A 16,833-nucleotide genomic window follows, 5' to 3' on the forward strand; every position below is an offset into this window, starting at 1 on the left:
CATCAGTCACTGCTCACTTGGCTGATTTATTAAGTGGGCCGTGCTTGTCACAGCGCCCAGGAAATCCACCATCTAGTGACACCATTAATAGGGCTAATAGGACCAAAATAATGTAATAAGTGAGGGGGGGGGGGAACGCATTCATGAAATCATTCTATTATTACACCAAATTGTGTCTTGTATAGTTTTATAATATTACTTAACATACGAGTAAGAGTTAATCCATCCATCTGTCCATCTTCCAAATGCTTATACAGAAAAAATGGCAAAGAGTAATAATAATAATAATAACAATAATAATAATAATAATAATAATAGTTTTGCTAGGCTATATATATGCCACCCTATCATGAAATCAAAATAAACAGCATACCTGCTGATTCTGTCCTATATAGTCTGGTCTTGGGGGGGGGGGGGGGGGGCTCGGAGAATGACTTTATTCAGAGTGTAACAGCGCCGCGGAGTGTGCAAGCCGCCGGCTGCAGGCGTGTAACGATCGGGGCTCGGCGCTGAGCTTGGGGGAGCTTCGCAGTCAGTGCTGGAAGAGAGGAGCGCTATATACGGGCTGCGGGGAGTGACAGCCGCCGTTCAGGCTTTGCATGTGCCCTGGGATACCTTCGTTATCTGTCGCTACCTATTTATCTGATGCTCTTTGGTGTCTGAGAGAAACTATTATCAGGTAAGGCTGATGATGTAATGTATGATCTCAATGACTCCGGATGATGGGTAAAATGTTATTGGCGAGAATCCCGAGACCTGCTTCATTTAACAGGCTGGACGGTGGAGCAGCGTTACGGGAATGCGTATCACCTGCTGAATATGCGATCGTCTGACTAGGCGGGTTGGTGGTATGGACCTTACGTTTCTGATCCCAGCAGAGGATGAAATTACTGAAAGCAGCTGGCTTTCGTTTCATACCAATATATATATATATATTCCGCCGAGTTTGAGAAGCATCGTCAAAAGTGTAACCGGCATAAGAGACAGTTCATGCAGCGCAAAGTACTGGCGTGACAGTGAGGATGCTGGGTGTCACCGTCGGGTCGCAGCGAAACTCCCCGGGAAGGAGAGAAATGCAAAATTCTTGCTGGACCCTTAGGTGTCGATATGATTAACCTTCTGGAAACAACTCTGCTGTAATTCATTGCCCAGCCTTTCCTCCAGCGTAAACGGATCATTCCGAGTCCTGTATATATTTGTGTAGTCTCTTCCTGTTTACACCAAAGAAACGACAACAGCAATTTTAATGTACTTGGAATGAATCAGATCGGGAATTAATAGTATTTCTCTGCAGAGACACCGTATCATGTTCGCGTTGATCGATTCTCCCCCAAAGACGGCTCACATCGGGGGAATTGGTTTAGATCAGACAGATAACGTTCACGGAACCAATGCGCCGCATTACACGCTCTTTATCTTAATTGCCAGCGCAGCGATCTAATTGAACAAAAAACTTCTACTGTCTTTCAGAAATGGTAGCGTTATATATTACATAGTCATATCCTAGTTACATAATGTCAAATCAAATAAATTAAATGCGTGTGATTGATTGCCCTGAGGGATGATGTGTGTCCTGTCTTCAAACGTTGCCAGACACTTTTAAAATAAAACCCTGCATTGAACTCAAAGCTTAAATGTTAACACTTATGGTTGGATGAGACTTCTGGAGTCAGGGAAAATCGGGATTGCAGACTTCGGTCCGTTCAGGTGTGAGGTTTCATTCTAATGACGGTTCTTATTGCGGCTGATCGGGATGGCCATTTGATAGGGTTGTATTGTTGCTGTTTTCTGAAGGACTTTTTTCTCTGGCCTGTCATTCTCCTCCCCCCTTGCTCTCTCTCTCTCTCTCTCTCTCAGACACAGACACCTATCTCTTTTCTCTTTTCTTTCAGGCAGTGGCAAACAGTTTGGAACCAACTTTCTGCATATGGAGACTTGACTAAAAGAGGGGTCTATGTAGGGGCGTAGCTAGAAATTCTGGTCCCTATGTCAAAATGTCACTTTAGGTCCCCCGTGGTAGAATCTGGGGCCCCTGTAAAGTGCCGGGCCGCCTGAATCTGCCAGGATATCCATGCCCCTGCCATGCCCCTGGATCTAGGACATTCGATGACACATTGTATCCCCGTGAACCAGGGAAAACTCCATCTTGTTTCAATCTCCGGGCATAATGATTCATGTCCTCCTTGTTGCTGACCAGCCATTCCTTTTACCAACGGCTGAGACAGCATCCTAGTACTACTTAACACAGTATCACCAGTCCGGGAGTGACAGGGGCCCATTCGCTCTATGTTTTATATGGCCGAGAGGCACCAGAAATCAGTGTCACTTGGCATCAGTGAAACGATCAACTCAAAGAAGAGTTTCTAAGTGTCCTTTGCTAAAGGTGAAAGTAGCGGCTGGGTTTACGGTTGTATGTCAAAGCTCTGACTTATAGCTTTTCTGTGAACAAGGTAGTGAGTGGGAATAGTCAATCATCTTAGCATCAGTCAGAGATTTTCTGCTTCTGTAATGTTCATGTGATTAATTATGTATTGAGTGGCACCTGGATGGAAGCCAGGAGCTGGACTATTACATTAGTGTCTGTCTCTCAGGATGATTTCATTGTGCCGTTGCGTACATTGATGATTGATTTATGTCTCGCCATTTGCGATCATGGATGGCTGATTTAACGTCATTGGCAAGAGCCCCGGAACAGTTTAGCAATTGTGTCGAACATGTAAGGGTCGCCCTGGCTGTCCAACGGCTCTGTCATTCGAGACCCAGGTTTCCACTGACCTTCACAGAGATGAAGGGGGGGGGGGGGGTGCGTGTGCGGGTGGGCGCAGCATTCTGACACTATGACAGAGTGAGTTACAAAAAAGTAGGCATTGAAAATAGGACCTTTTTACACATCTTGTATGTCACGTGAGGTGAGAATAAATCACAGCTTGTCATTCTCAGTGTCTAAAGGAAGAAGATTGTGCTGATGACTTGTGAGGCTCATTAACCTTTACCCACAGAATAAGCTTTAAGTAACTTTATAATCCACCATTCATCCATCCATCTTCCAACAGTTTATCCTTTATTATTTATTTATCAGACCAAAGCCAAACCAGGTAGCACAGGGGCACAAGGCTGGGGTTCACCCTCGATGGGATACCAGTCCTGGGCACGTGCACACGCATGTTCGCACGCTATGGGCACTATAGAGGCACCAATTACTGTCATTGTAGCAGGAAACACGTGACACATGGAGAACATGCCAACAAAACCGACACCAGGAAAGGTTATCTGTGGTGCTTCCCAGATCAAAAGGCAGACAGAACAGCACTGATCTGTGCTTAGCATGATGGCGACTGCAGGAATGCGTTCTAGAACTTCTGTTCTAACGGCTATTTGAGCATGTTTACACAGCATGTCTAATTATGTGAAGTACTAGTTTTAACATAATGTATATTCTTGGGACTTGGGATTTGGAGATGAGTTAAGCTGTGAATGTAGACTTTTGCTGGAATTAATCAAGCAACCTATGTCATTACGTGAAAATGCAAAGCCTTGCAATAAATCTTTGAGAGTTAGACTTTTCCCCGATGACATAAAAGGTGAAGTCTGAATGTATACAGTACATAGTTTTATATAACAGATGTGGGATTATTGTCTAATGCAAGGCATGTTTCTTTGTCCTACCAAACAGCTGGGTGATGTAGAGAGCCTGTTGCACATTTCAGAGGTGTTTTTAATTCCAGGCACGATCAGATTAGATCCACCACGATGCTTTAACCTGTCTGTGTCTTATTGATGTGCGTGTGTGTTAATGGAGAGTACTGCATATAGAGGGACAGGCTGAGAGACAGAAAAAGAGAGAGAGCGAGCGAGCTAGATGTGAGTTTAATTAACTTGTTAAACTCTGTCCTAGAGGATACTGTCAGGCAGGTGGGGGGAAAACCACAACCTTGGCCTAGATAAGGCTGTAGACAAGCAGGAGCCTTCATGGGGAATTTTGAAGCCTGAAACAGAGGCTTGAGCAGGCCTGAGGCGATTGACGTTGGAGGTGTTTATCGGGGTCCTTAAAAACAAAATAGCATGTTAGATCTGTTATTGTGGTCTCCCATAATACATGACAAAGAATCACCGTTGCACAGAAATGAGAGCTTGCTTGCAAATACAGTCATGCCAGAATCTGATTAGGCCCGTGTCTCCAAGGAGATGCCATGCTCCTGCCACAGAGCATCATCTACTCTATGGATGCAGCGCAGTCTACCTGCTACCAAAGGAGAGAACTTAGTACAAAATGCTTCTGCTGACAAGGAGAGAGAAATACAGAATTAAAATGTCTCCGGCCCCAAGACTGGATCCATCAGCTGCTAAAGTGTGAATTATGCAGCCAGATAAGATGTAGCAGTGAGACCAACCATGGAGCGCTTGGCCTTGGTAAGCTTTGGATTGTCGCTCAGTGATTATTCAGACTCGCGGAGTTCGATAATGAGCTTTCCCAAAAAGCTCACAAACCCCCTCGCAAAAGAAGTCTAACCCTAACCCCACCCCACCCCATCAGCCTATTTTTGAACGCCACTGACAGGCTGTTTGAGTCTCGTTGCCGGATTCGGAAGCTAAGTAACATTTCCCAGTCATTTCTGTGCAGTTGGCGCTGCCCGTGCCTCCCATCCACGCGGAGCCTTCTTGTCCTTTCCCTCTGCCGCTGAGACTTTGCCGTTGACGCAGCGGAGCAGATCTGGATTTTGCGTGCAGCCGTGGAGCTGATGGGGAAGTCGTACAGCGTGATGTGAGACATTCCGTTTTATTTGTAGCGTCGAATCTGCGAGGAACGAAAACGTCGCGTTAACTCCAGCATCTTGTCCTGCGCTCCACACACTGCTGCAGAGAGGCTGCCAAGCTGTAATCATGCCATCTCGGGCCTCATTGTGTGCGCGCCCAGTACTGTACAGAGAGGAAAGACTCGCCCCGTCTTTCCTTCCCTGCGTTTAATGGCTAGACCCTAGCCATTGGCTGAACCTCTGCTGCCAACAGCGCCCCCTTCTGTTTCCTCTTGGCGACGGCGTGTCCATCCTCACTGCCAGCATGGCTAGGAGGTGTCTGCATTTTCCCCATGCATGGACTCACTTTCCAGGCACTTCTTGGGTCCGAGAGCCAAGATCACTTGCCGGGAAACGGCGCAGTCCGTTAACGGCAGACACAGTGCGTGACTGGCAAGAGTCGGCCATTGTTTTATATCTCTTTGTTGTACACAGAAATTTGCCTCTGAGGGGCGTGATGGGATGTTTGATGGGTAGTGCTGCTGCCTCACACCTTCAGCATTGGGGGTGGAGTTTGCATGCGGACAGGTATTGCATTCATTATGCACCCCTGCCTTGTGCCCCATGCTGCATAACATAGGCTTCATGCACCCTGCTTCAGTGCACATGGCTGGAAGATGGATTAATGAACTAATAAACGCATTAATAAGTAATGATCTGTGTACCTCTTAGGCATGATGTAAGAATAAAATATATTACTACCTTTAAAAGAACTCAATGCATTAAGAACAACTTCTTGTGTTCATTGGATCATTCGCATTTAGATTTATACCTGAACATTCGTGTAACCTTGTTAAATCCAAGCACTTTGTTATTACTGTGGAACCACAAGCGACTTGCCTGTGAAATCAGTAAGAAAAAATTATTTTGGGAACACATTTACCTGTCACAGTGTTTACAGATTTCAGGAGCCTGAAGCCTGATATCGGAATAATTCAACACCAGGAAATGAGAAAGAGGGTAATGGATTTTGCTGTTACTGCACAGTGAATATTGTGGCATCCCTAAAAAGGAAGTCAAATAAGAATTAAGAAGTATGTCCCCTGGTGGAATAATCATACATAGTTAACAATGTCTAATTTCAAAATGTGCTCTACTAAATTAGAGGCTTTTAACATTGTTGGGTAAACAACAGAAAGTCAAATAAATAAAAATTGCTGTATGTGCCTGGCCAACATAAATGTCCATTCAAAACGACAGGAGTGTGAAAACCTCTAGAATTCTTTAAAATAAACTTGCAGAATCAAATTGGACTTTTGCATGAAATTATCAAAAAACCTGTTTTTGATACAATAGGTGTGTTAACAGATACAAGGTAATATCCAAGGTATGTTGCCAAGTTCTAGTGCAAAACAGCATGTTTGTGTCACATTTGCAGCTGGTGTTGCTTCTATTAATAATCATCATCTTGTTTTTCTCCTGAAGCTCAAAGCGAGCAGACCACACTGGCGTGATAGCGAGCAGACTACACTGGCGTGATAGCTAGAAGGCTAAGTAGCTTCTTTCTGTAATTAGATTGCATATGTACGATATTGTACATGCATCAGATGTGTCCGGATATGTTCTCGAGTTTCTTACCCATTTTTATCTGCACATTAAGACATATGTGTTTCCTGTCTGCTTACAATTTAGTAATGTCTGTGATGCGTTTCAGGCAATATGTTCGTTGTGTCGACACATGCTGATTTCCTCTGATTGTGATAATGTTTCGTCTCTGTTCCTGGACGTAAACATCACCTTTGACGTCACAGCTGACGGGTTTCCTCTAGGACAGAATAGTTCCTGGACGGAACTTTTTCCTGTCAAATCTCTTTCAATCTGTTCAAGTAAATATTGAATTTTTCCAATGGTTCCTGCAGTGAGATACCACAGGGTCCCGTATTGGGTCCAGTTCCCCCTTTATTTGCTGCCGTTTGGGCATATTCTTTGCCAGCATTGTGTTAATTAATGTTACTGGTGACCGTGGGTGTAGATTTGGGTATGGATTGTAGGGACGTGTCCATAGCAATATTGTAGGAGTACCGTGCATGTTTAGGAGGTGGGGGGTTTGGGGCTGAATTGGTCCCTATCAGTGTTGAAACCAAACCTACTCTCCTTTCTGTTGACATAAAGCTTCCAAGAAACCTATGGAGCGATAATCTGTACACCCTCTGACTTTAACACGAACCGGTGAGGCTCTTGTTCATATCCAGAAATCAATCACTTTCTTCACGTCTAACATACTTGTGAAACGTGTCGTATAGCTGTAGGCGCCTAGCAGAGGATAAATCATGTCTACAGACTGTTTGTGTGCCTTAAAGTCACATCTTCCTATTAGCTGTCCTGCGCTTTGTCTTGATTTACAATCTCTCAGTTCTCGCACAAGTTTGAGCGTTTCCTCTTCCTTTATCTTATCGTTACATTTCCACAACTCTGTTCACCGGATTTATTTTCTTTCTGCACTTCATCCCTTCTTCTGTATAATCTATTATTGACAAAATACCGTTTTTCATTTTCCCGTTCTGCACGCCGCTCAAGGCCATATGGCTGTCGTCAGCCGAACCCAGAATTCCCCCTTGCGACTGTTACTAGGCAATGTGTCCACGTATTGGCATGGTCCAAGGTCCTGTGTGGTGACACAGTCATCCGCATCTGCCCTCTTTCCCTCCATGTCTCCAGCAAGTGGGCCACCTGACCACTGTGCCTCTTATAGATCTGTCGTTAGCTGTGATGGTTTATATGTGATGTGTACAATTGCTACTTGTCATTCGTCATTTTTCTGACGCTTGTTCTGTAGAGCTGCTGAATCACTGCCTTTGATGGGGTCAGAGAAAATTTCTGGTTGTCATTTTTGTGTTGCCACTGGAGACATTGCTTTCAGCACTTTGTATCCATCTTGCTTTAAACACAAGCCTGTTTCAGATGATAATCAGCTCATCAAATCTTTTTGAGTGTTTACTAGCTCCTTACTTTCCTTGCCACCAGCTTTTAAGTCATATATTTGTTCTGTCACACTAGAGCCCTTTCAATAACTTCATTGAACAGCTTCTGTTTTCACATGACAGAAGATGCACTAAACATCCCTAATGGTGTTTCAAGTGCAGTTGACCCCCCGATGCTTCGCCTAAGTAGCAGTCAAAATGCGCGGCTGCGATTGGCAGCGGATAATGGGGTTTGAGATGCTAGCATGTGATGTTTAATTTGCAGCTTTACAAACTTCCCTCCCTCCCCGCTCTTCTCCGCTCCCCAATCTCTTTGCTGCTTTGCCCTACTCATTCATCCTGGTCCAGTCCCTCTTTTCTAGATAATATAATTCTCTTTCATGAAGAACCAGATTTTTTCCCAAGGTTTCCTCTGCCAATTCAGCTCCCCCACCCCGACCCCCATTGCACATGGTGACACACCCCACCATCGCATATCAGGAACCATCAACTAAGAAATACTGGTGTTTTTTTTTTCATGTGCATATTGAACAGGTTGTTTTGTGGGCCTTTTTGTTAGGCTGCTAACAACACTGGACTTTCTCTCTCTTTATGTACACATCAGTTAATGAGTATTGACTGCACAATACACGCAGCGAATGCAGGGACGGATTACGGACTGGACCAGCGGGGCTGCTGCCCAGGGGCCCTTGGGGTGCAGGGGGCCCGTGGGGCCCCTAGCCCAAAACAATTTGCAACGCTTATCAACAATGTATTTTCGTTTGTCTATTTTAGAGGGCCTACATTCTTTGATCCTCTGCCTACAAGGGCCTCTGACCCTATAGGGAGGGCGTTTGGCTGCCAAGGGCCCTTGAATTGTGGTGGTGGTGCTAGTGGTGGTGGTGGTGGGGGGGGCCCTCGCGAACGTTTTGCCCAGGGGCCCACACAACCCATAATCCGTCCCTGAGCGAATGCTTCCTTGAGAAGATGGGTCCCGTTTAGCGCTACCTATTCTGTCATCCTTCTCATGGACTTCTGCTAGACTTGTCATTGTTGCTAAGAGGCAAATTGCTCATGTCGTGGGTGTTTTCTGGGGCTAACGGTTCCAAATGTTCCCAGCCTATCCCTTCCCTACTAAAACACACCACAATGATCTGAAATGCTTGATTAATGAGAAGGTACATGCATGTCTACACAGTAGGTGGAGGAGATCCATCCTAGGAGACAGAAGAAGCAATGTTGATGGCATGCTCTGCATTTTGATAATCCCTTCCAGACCTTTTTACCGAACCTCTGTAAGAAGTCCACGGTTTACGAAGATCCGATTTGATCTGCTTTAAGATGGAAAATTCCAGCACATAGTTGTGCATACATGGCCATTCAAAGGTGGCTAAAATGTATGGGACTGGTCAGCCAAATAGTGTTAAGCGAAGGCTGACCCTGAAGCATGGCTGAAGCAAAATGAAGCATGTGCCATGAAACGTTGGTCCAGCGCAGGCTGGTCGTAGGAGAAGTTGGCCCAGCCCCATAGGGCCAGCTCGGCTGGTGGACGCACGCTTGTCCGACCTCATTAGGGTTTCCTTCTGTCCGTGTCTGCCCCGCTTCATTCGCGTTGCCCGGGTGCTGTGTGGGGGCCCAGTGCTGGCCAAGCGATTTGTACTGACCCCTCTCGGCAGCCATATTCGCACCGGCCACAGTTTCCATTGGCAGAGGGCAGACCCATCTGTGACGGTGCGTTTGCGCCACTGACCGTGACGTGCCTGTCGGCAGAATCTGAGTTCACCCGGCCGGCCCGCCGCTGGGCTGTGCCACTCCTGAGTCCGCACTACTCTGATAATGCACTTTTCTCCTCAGCAAATTGCTCCTCCTTTTTGTCTATGGGGCTCTGAACTCACCCCGTTTGAGGTAGAATGGCTCTGGTGGGGTGTTTGTAAAAGCCAAAATCAATATGGCTCGGGGGGGTGGCGGGGGGTCGTAACTTATTATGGCAGACGGTCGTTTGTCCCCTTAAATTTGGTGCTTTCTCCTTTTATTCTGGCATCTAAATAAGACACTTTTGCTGTTAGAGGCAGACTTTGTTATCTTGGAAGCAGAAGGCGGTTATTGACAGACAAATAACGTCTCTTCCCATATGGCAGGCGATTTATCACTGCTTAGTAATCACAAGCTGGGATACAGAATGTGATGAAGCAAACAACGGTGCAGCACTAAGAATTCTGATTAACAAGGATGCTCGCTGCAACGCATACAAATTTATTCCGGTTAACCCTGCAGTCCCTAAAAGTGCAATAAGAGTAATAATAATAATAATTATTATTTATATATACTGGTATTGGTTATGATAGGGTTAATTTAAGAATGTTCTAGGAACTCCCAGAGTCTTATTTGTGATTGTAACATTTTGGTTGGTATGGAATGAAAGTTGTTCTCCGAAAAGGGAGGCGACTAGTTCAACATAAGAGAAAATAAACACTGATCGCGATCAAAGGCCAATGACGAGCTTCTCGATGTTTATATACTTGGGCGATTAAAGATGATGGAACCAAATGTTAATTGTGTTTTTTTTTCTGTTCCACCTGTGGCAAGGGGGTGATGTTCAAAATGTCCCTAATTATAATAATTCAAACCTCCTTTTAACCCTCCAAGGCAGGAAAGGCTCGCGGTTGCAGTCTGTTCGATATAATAAGTATATATAGCTGCCTAGTTTTCTCTGATCTTCCAGGAGTTTGTGTAAAGGAGTGGAAGATGTATGAAGAAAAGGAAATTTGTTTCACTTGAGGGAGCTGTCAGCCATTTTTATTAGTCAATTTGGTTTTCTCCCAAATATTTAACAGAGAGTTGCTGATACATTGAATTTACAATATGACTTAAGGGCAGTGTGTACCCTTGCTGATAATGCTGTCACTCAAATGGTGTAAGAGGGTGCTTTTTAGAGCTCTGGAACTTTATCAAATCAGGATCGGGATGCCGCTAGATACCATAATGTCTTATTGCTTAAGGGGTTTCAAGGAGAGTTAATCTCTAAACTATATCTGCAAGATTTACAGTAATGAGAAAGTAAAGTTTGATAGACCTAAAGCTTAGTCTTCGAGGCTTTTTTACATATCCCCATGGATAATCATGTCTTTGAAGATCACTCCCATGACCTCACAGCCTTTTGCATTTATTATAAATTAATTGCTGGAGTCAAAGAGGAAAAGATCATTAGGGTATATTCCAAAGACTCTCCTGCAATACTGATGCTTGCTGAAATATTTAACTACTAGTCGACTTCTAAAGTACCCATAATACATGGTTTATCATTATTTGAATGCTGAATTTTAAATTTACTTGTGTGAAAGTCAGACACAGTTTTGCTGACATGAAATGTTTTTGCTTCCTCATCATAAAGTAATGGAAATACTCGGCTTTGGTTCAGCGGTTTCTGGCCTGAGGTGTGGTTTGCAACAGTCATTTAATCAAAATCGTGGAGTAAGAGACTTCTATGGTACTGCAGCTTCTTAAAATAAGTAGCCTGCTATCTAGGTAGCATGGCGACATTGTCTAGCCGATTCTGGGTATCGGTAGCCAGTCCTGAATCTGTTATTTATTTATTAGCCTGAGGAAGGTTATTATCTCTCCTGTAATTTTGGTCTCTCGTTCCAAAATCTGGTCAGTATGTAAGATATTGGTCGTGCTAACAAATAGCATGAGATGCAGGACCTCCTGTAGTAAATAATTTAATTCATTCTTAAAAAAAAATGTCAAATGTACGTGTTTGTGACTTGTAGAGAAATGCTTTGTTCCGGGTTCATTTTAATCATGACCACCAACCAGACTCATTATTGGATTTTCATTATTAGCTCCAGTTGGTGTTTTTCTCCTGGCGACCAAGTAAACATCTAGATCTCCAGAACGTTCTCTGTTCTCTCTGGCTCTTCAGATTTTCCAGTGGTATGTTGACGGTTGTGATGATTGAATCCATCTACCTTGCTGGTGATCCTCTTCCTCTTTTGCCATCAACCTTTCCAAGCTTTACGGACTTATCCAAGGCTCTGGTCAATCTCATAAAATACCCAGAAAATGTGGACGTTCACGTTTGATGTTTTTCCTGATTTGTTTCTCTCATAGCGTCACTAGCGCCAAAATTCAGTGGCGTCTGTACTCTTCCTGTTCCACTATTTCATTATCAAGGTTACATAACAGTCACAGAAAATACCTCAATCTGAACAATTACAGGCTCCTTTCTTTGAGGTATTTTTTCCTCTCTGGGTCCCACTATGCACCAATCTGCAATGCATTTAGTCATTGCTGATTCCTTTGTTGCTGATCTCAGTCATCCTACGTCACATCTCCCCTGCAACCTCTTCTTGGGATATGCCTGGGTCAGGCTTTTGCTCATTCCGGCTTATGGGCTTTCAGACATCCATATGTTTGAAATTGAAATTGCATCGCCTGTCTATAGCCCAACCTTCTGGGACAGCCGGCGGTGATGGACCTGTGCAAATTCGATTACACAGGCGTCCAGAGCTACTGATTTGGAAGAAATGGGGCTTTTGGCTGAAATGTTCAAATTCGGTACAACTTGGTTGCATCAGAAAACAAATACATAATGTTCAGCTTAAAAAATGTCTGGCTGTTCGTGGTGGAAAGGGGGAGATTTTCAGGGGCCCAGACACTGGGGGGGCGTCCATGAGTGTCTGAGTTTACCTTTGGTTGGAGAAATTGGCTGGTGGGGGGGGGGGGGGCAGAGAGAACAATGGGACATAGGGACAGGTTTATTGGGGTAGAACAAGAACTCTTTATGCATGAGAATGAGGAACGACTGAACGTGATGCCAAATCCTGGTCACTGGACACTGATATGATATCTGTATGGGAAGAATACAGCATGGTACAATATAGGCATGATACTGATGTAAATGCGGGATGAAATGTTCCAGTTAAAGAAAGCGTGTTGTGTGGACGTCTCTCACTTACACCTACATAAAGGAATGTCTGATCCCTCTGGAAGCGATGCTTAATTCTCCATTTGCACATGCATATTGGAATCGTTCTTTTTGGATATGCCCTCCCCCAGTGTTTGATGCCCTGGGCGAACACCCCCCTCAGCACCTCCACCATGCCACTGTCCTATCCCCAGCTCCCCCATCAATAAAAAGGCACCATTCTGCACTAACTGTCATTTGTGGAAATATACAAATGAATAACAATAAAAATTAAAACAATATAGTTACAAAAATATATACAAAATCAGATTCATGAACATAATTTATTACCCAGTGTCAATATTAATTATTACACTCAATTACTACTTATTGGCTAACAAACATAGTGGTGTTATACTGGCCTGTTTCATTACATGCGTAATATTATACTCACAAAGAGATGAAACAGCTGCATACCTTTATTTTTTCTCCTCTTCTTCTTTCCTCTTTTTCCTAAACTGAGCACCTGATGGTTTTACATCTGTTCTTATCCATTTGTATTCATTTGGCACTCGAGCATCAAAACATTACCCATCCACTAACACCTGTTAACCAGGATTCAAAACGAAACAAATTCACCTTGGTGGTGTGCAGGCTGGGCGGCATGGTGGTGCAGTGGTTAGCACTGTCGCCTCACACCTCTGGGTATGAACCCAGGTTTGAGTCTCCGCCTGGGTCACATATGTGTGGAATTTGCATGTTCTCCCCATGTCGTCGTGGGGTTTCCTCCGGGTACTCCGGTTTCCCCCCACAGTCCAAAGACATGCTGAGGCTGATTGGACTGATTTGTGTGCGTGTGAGAGTGAATGGTGTGTGAGTGTGCCCTGCGATGGGCTGGCCCCCCATCCTAGGTTGTTCCCTGCCTCGTACCCATTGCTTCTGGAATAGACTCTGGACCCCCCACGACCCAGTAGGATAAGCGGTTTTGGAAATGGATGGACGGATGGATGGTGTGCAGACTGGCTTTATGTTACTCTTAACGATTTTGCAGAAGAAATGCAGCAATATGTCTTTTAAATCTATATATTCACAGCACTATGAATGACTTGTGGTTTACTATGAATGATTTGGTATCATTTCATGGTATCACTGATTTTATGAATTACACTAGTATTGTACAAAGTCAGAGGTGTACTGTTTGATAGATTCCCCAGCTGCCCCTACCTCAGGCTACTAGTGGGGTCAAACCCCCCCCCCCCCCTCATGTCATACGTCCGAGTGGTGGCTTGCCTAGCTTGCACAGTAGAATCTGGGCAGCCGCTCCAACGAGGTTACACAAGGTGACATGATATCATGGACGTGATGTGCAAATTTTGTACATTTTACATTTTTCCGGGTGCCCCGTTCCACCCCCAGCAAGATGCCACCCTGGGCGACTGCCCATGTCACCCAAACCTAAATCTGCCAGCGCCCTTTCCTTTGTCCTTTGAGACACACACATGGGGGACAAAGCTTGGCATCTGAGCATCAGCTCAGGCCATTCATCCAGCACCGCTGGAGCGTTTTTAGGGTTAAGGGCTTTGCTCAAGGACTCAACAGAAATGTTTTAGCATGTGGAGTCACATACTGGCACCGTATTCCCCTTTTATTTAGCCTCACCTTATATTTTGGAGAAATGCTGAAGCGATGACAAACGCACTACGCTGCAGGAATAAACGTCAGACAGTATTTAGCTGGATCTCCGTTTGACTTTAAAGCTACCCAGCTTGTCAAGGTCAAGTCAGGGAGGGTGATTAGGCAGCACATTGCACTGTGCAGATTGGTGTAATTGGCGGGGGGGGGCTCCAAATACCCTGTCTGAGATGCTAAGGCTCTGCATTCAGCTGGGTGATGTTTGTCTGTAGGGTTGGGTGATGGGAAATCTGTGGTCCTCCACCCCCACCAGACCTTTCAGCGCTATGCTGTTTCAGATTTATAGGTTACTGGTTCGTCAATGATGGATAGTGACGTTGTTAAATGTGACACCCTCATTGTACAGGCTGCAGGGAGCTGTTAACCATCAAGAATTCGGGGGTGGGGGGTGGGGAAGTGATATCAGGGGCCTGTATCACACGTGCATCACGTCGTTGTTGGGGGATAGAAGGAGCAGAGCAGCACCGAGTTCCGTGATTCATTTCTAGATGTTTTTTCAAAATATGAAGGGTTCACTCGGACTTCCTTTGTCTCCCTGTCAATTTGCTTCAAATATAACAGCATGTAATCAGCCATAGATCTACACTTCAAATCCTCATCATTACACCATTTAGATTTACCATATACTTTTCTCGGGAAGAATTTTGTGAATAAGGTACATACAATGACAAATCACTGTTGATATTAAGATTGAGGTTAAATATTTTTTAATTAAGATTTTATTTATCCTAGGAGTAAATTCTAGTGCAGCGAAAACAAAATGCACAGACAAACATACAGTGCCATACAAACCAAATGCACAGACAAACATACAGTGCCAAACAAACAAAATGCACAGACAAACATACAGTGCCAAACAAACAAAACGCACAGACAAACATACAGTGCCAAGCAAACAAAATGCACAGACAAACATACAGTGCCATACAAACAAAATGCAGAAACATACAGTGCCATACAAACAAAATGCACAGACAAACATACAGTGCCATACAAACAAAATGCACAAACATACAGTGCCAAACAAAATGCACAGACAAACATACAGTGCCATACAAACCAAATGCACTGACAAACATACAGTGCCAAACAAGCAAAATGCACAGACGAACATACAGTGCCAAACAAGCAAAATGCACAGACAAACATACAGTGCCAAAGAAACAAAATGCACAGACAAACATACAGTGCCAAACAAACAAAATGCACAGACAAACATACAGTGCCATACAAACAAAATGCACAGACAAACATACAGTGCCATACAAACAAAATGCACAAACATACAGTGCCAAACAAACAAAATGCACAGACAAGCATACAGTGCCATACAAACCAAATGCACAAACATACAGTGCCAAACAAGCAAAATGCACAGACTAACATACAGTGCCAAACAAGCAAAATGCACAGACAAACATACAGTGCCAAAGAAACAAAATGCACAGTACACATAATTCAAACCAATAAATGTGGCATAAACAAATTTACAAGTACACAGTATGGAAATGGTATATCCTGAAAACGGAATATTGTAGTATTATAGAAATAAATTTTTACCAATAATAGTAAGTGTCACGATCAGGGCGGCGGTATGCGGCGATCGTGCGGGTTAAGTGCGCAAGGAGCAGGCAGATGGGTCGAAATTGGGGTAAACTCAGGGTTTAATCAGGAAACAGGAGACACCAGGACAATCATCACCATATCACAGCTAACCACAACAATGACGGACAAGGGGAACAGGTCAGACCAGGACTTAAATACACAAAGACTAAGCATGGAAATCAGACAACGCTGGACACAATCAGGGAAGTACACGTGGGTAATCAGGGGGCGTGGCACACACGAGGAGCGGACGAGCCGGGCATGACAAGTAAGCAGATAGCAGCAGATGTGTTACCGCTGGAAGTGTGGAATAGCATGTATGGAGGGGGTGGTGATGTTTGGAAAGATGGAAACTTTGTTTTAATTTCCTGAATTATCATCAGTCTTTTTAAATGTAATTGAATTATGTATACTTAGTGTGATCTTTAGGCTCAGATGTTTTGACGTGTATGTAGGATACGTGTACATAAAGTAATATAGTCACGTGGTAGGTGCTCCTGGAATCAGTGCAGGCTTTATTTTCCCTTGTTGTCCTGTAATGTGATGACGGAAGATGCTTTAAGCAACTAAGACTCAATGGTAACTGGTGCTTGAAGGACTTCAGACCTCAGCACTGAACGTGGAGGGACTCGTCTTCCGATATGCTTCACTGGGGCACACTTGGCAGGAAGCGTGGTTGTATTTCACACATGATCAGTACAGGCATTTGTGGTGGCCTGTTTGGCGCTAAGGGTATAGTCCAGTAGGCTGGAAACCATGGTCATGGTCGTTCTGCATGACCGTCGAAGCTCCCAAAGCACCATAAATGGTGCCTTCAAGCAGTCTATCCATCCATATGGATCCTCAAGGCAACAGTGCAGCTTAATGAAAGCAAGACAGAGTTGCTCGACTGCTTGGGGAGTTTCTGCTTCCGCGGATATTCTGCATGTGAAAAGTT

General features: G+C 44.3%; 1 protein-coding gene across 1 annotated transcript in view; it reads left to right on the forward strand.

Moving 5' to 3' along the window:
• The first annotated feature begins 530 nt into the window (after positions 1 to 530).
• The window catches only part of LOC125738710 (neuron navigator 3-like), a 191,789-nt gene continuing 175,486 nt past the window's right edge, over positions 531 to 16,833 (forward strand). The window contains exon 1 of the mRNA XM_049007917.1: positions 531 to 679. The gene's annotated coding sequence lies outside the window, so the exon portion shown is untranslated. The remainder of the gene's footprint in view (positions 680 to 16,833) is intronic.

The sequence above is a fragment of the Brienomyrus brachyistius genome, chromosome 3 (assembly GCF_023856365.1).
Source record: "Brienomyrus brachyistius isolate T26 chromosome 3, BBRACH_0.4, whole genome shotgun sequence".
NCBI lineage: Eukaryota > Metazoa > Chordata > Actinopteri > Osteoglossiformes > Mormyridae > Brienomyrus > Brienomyrus brachyistius.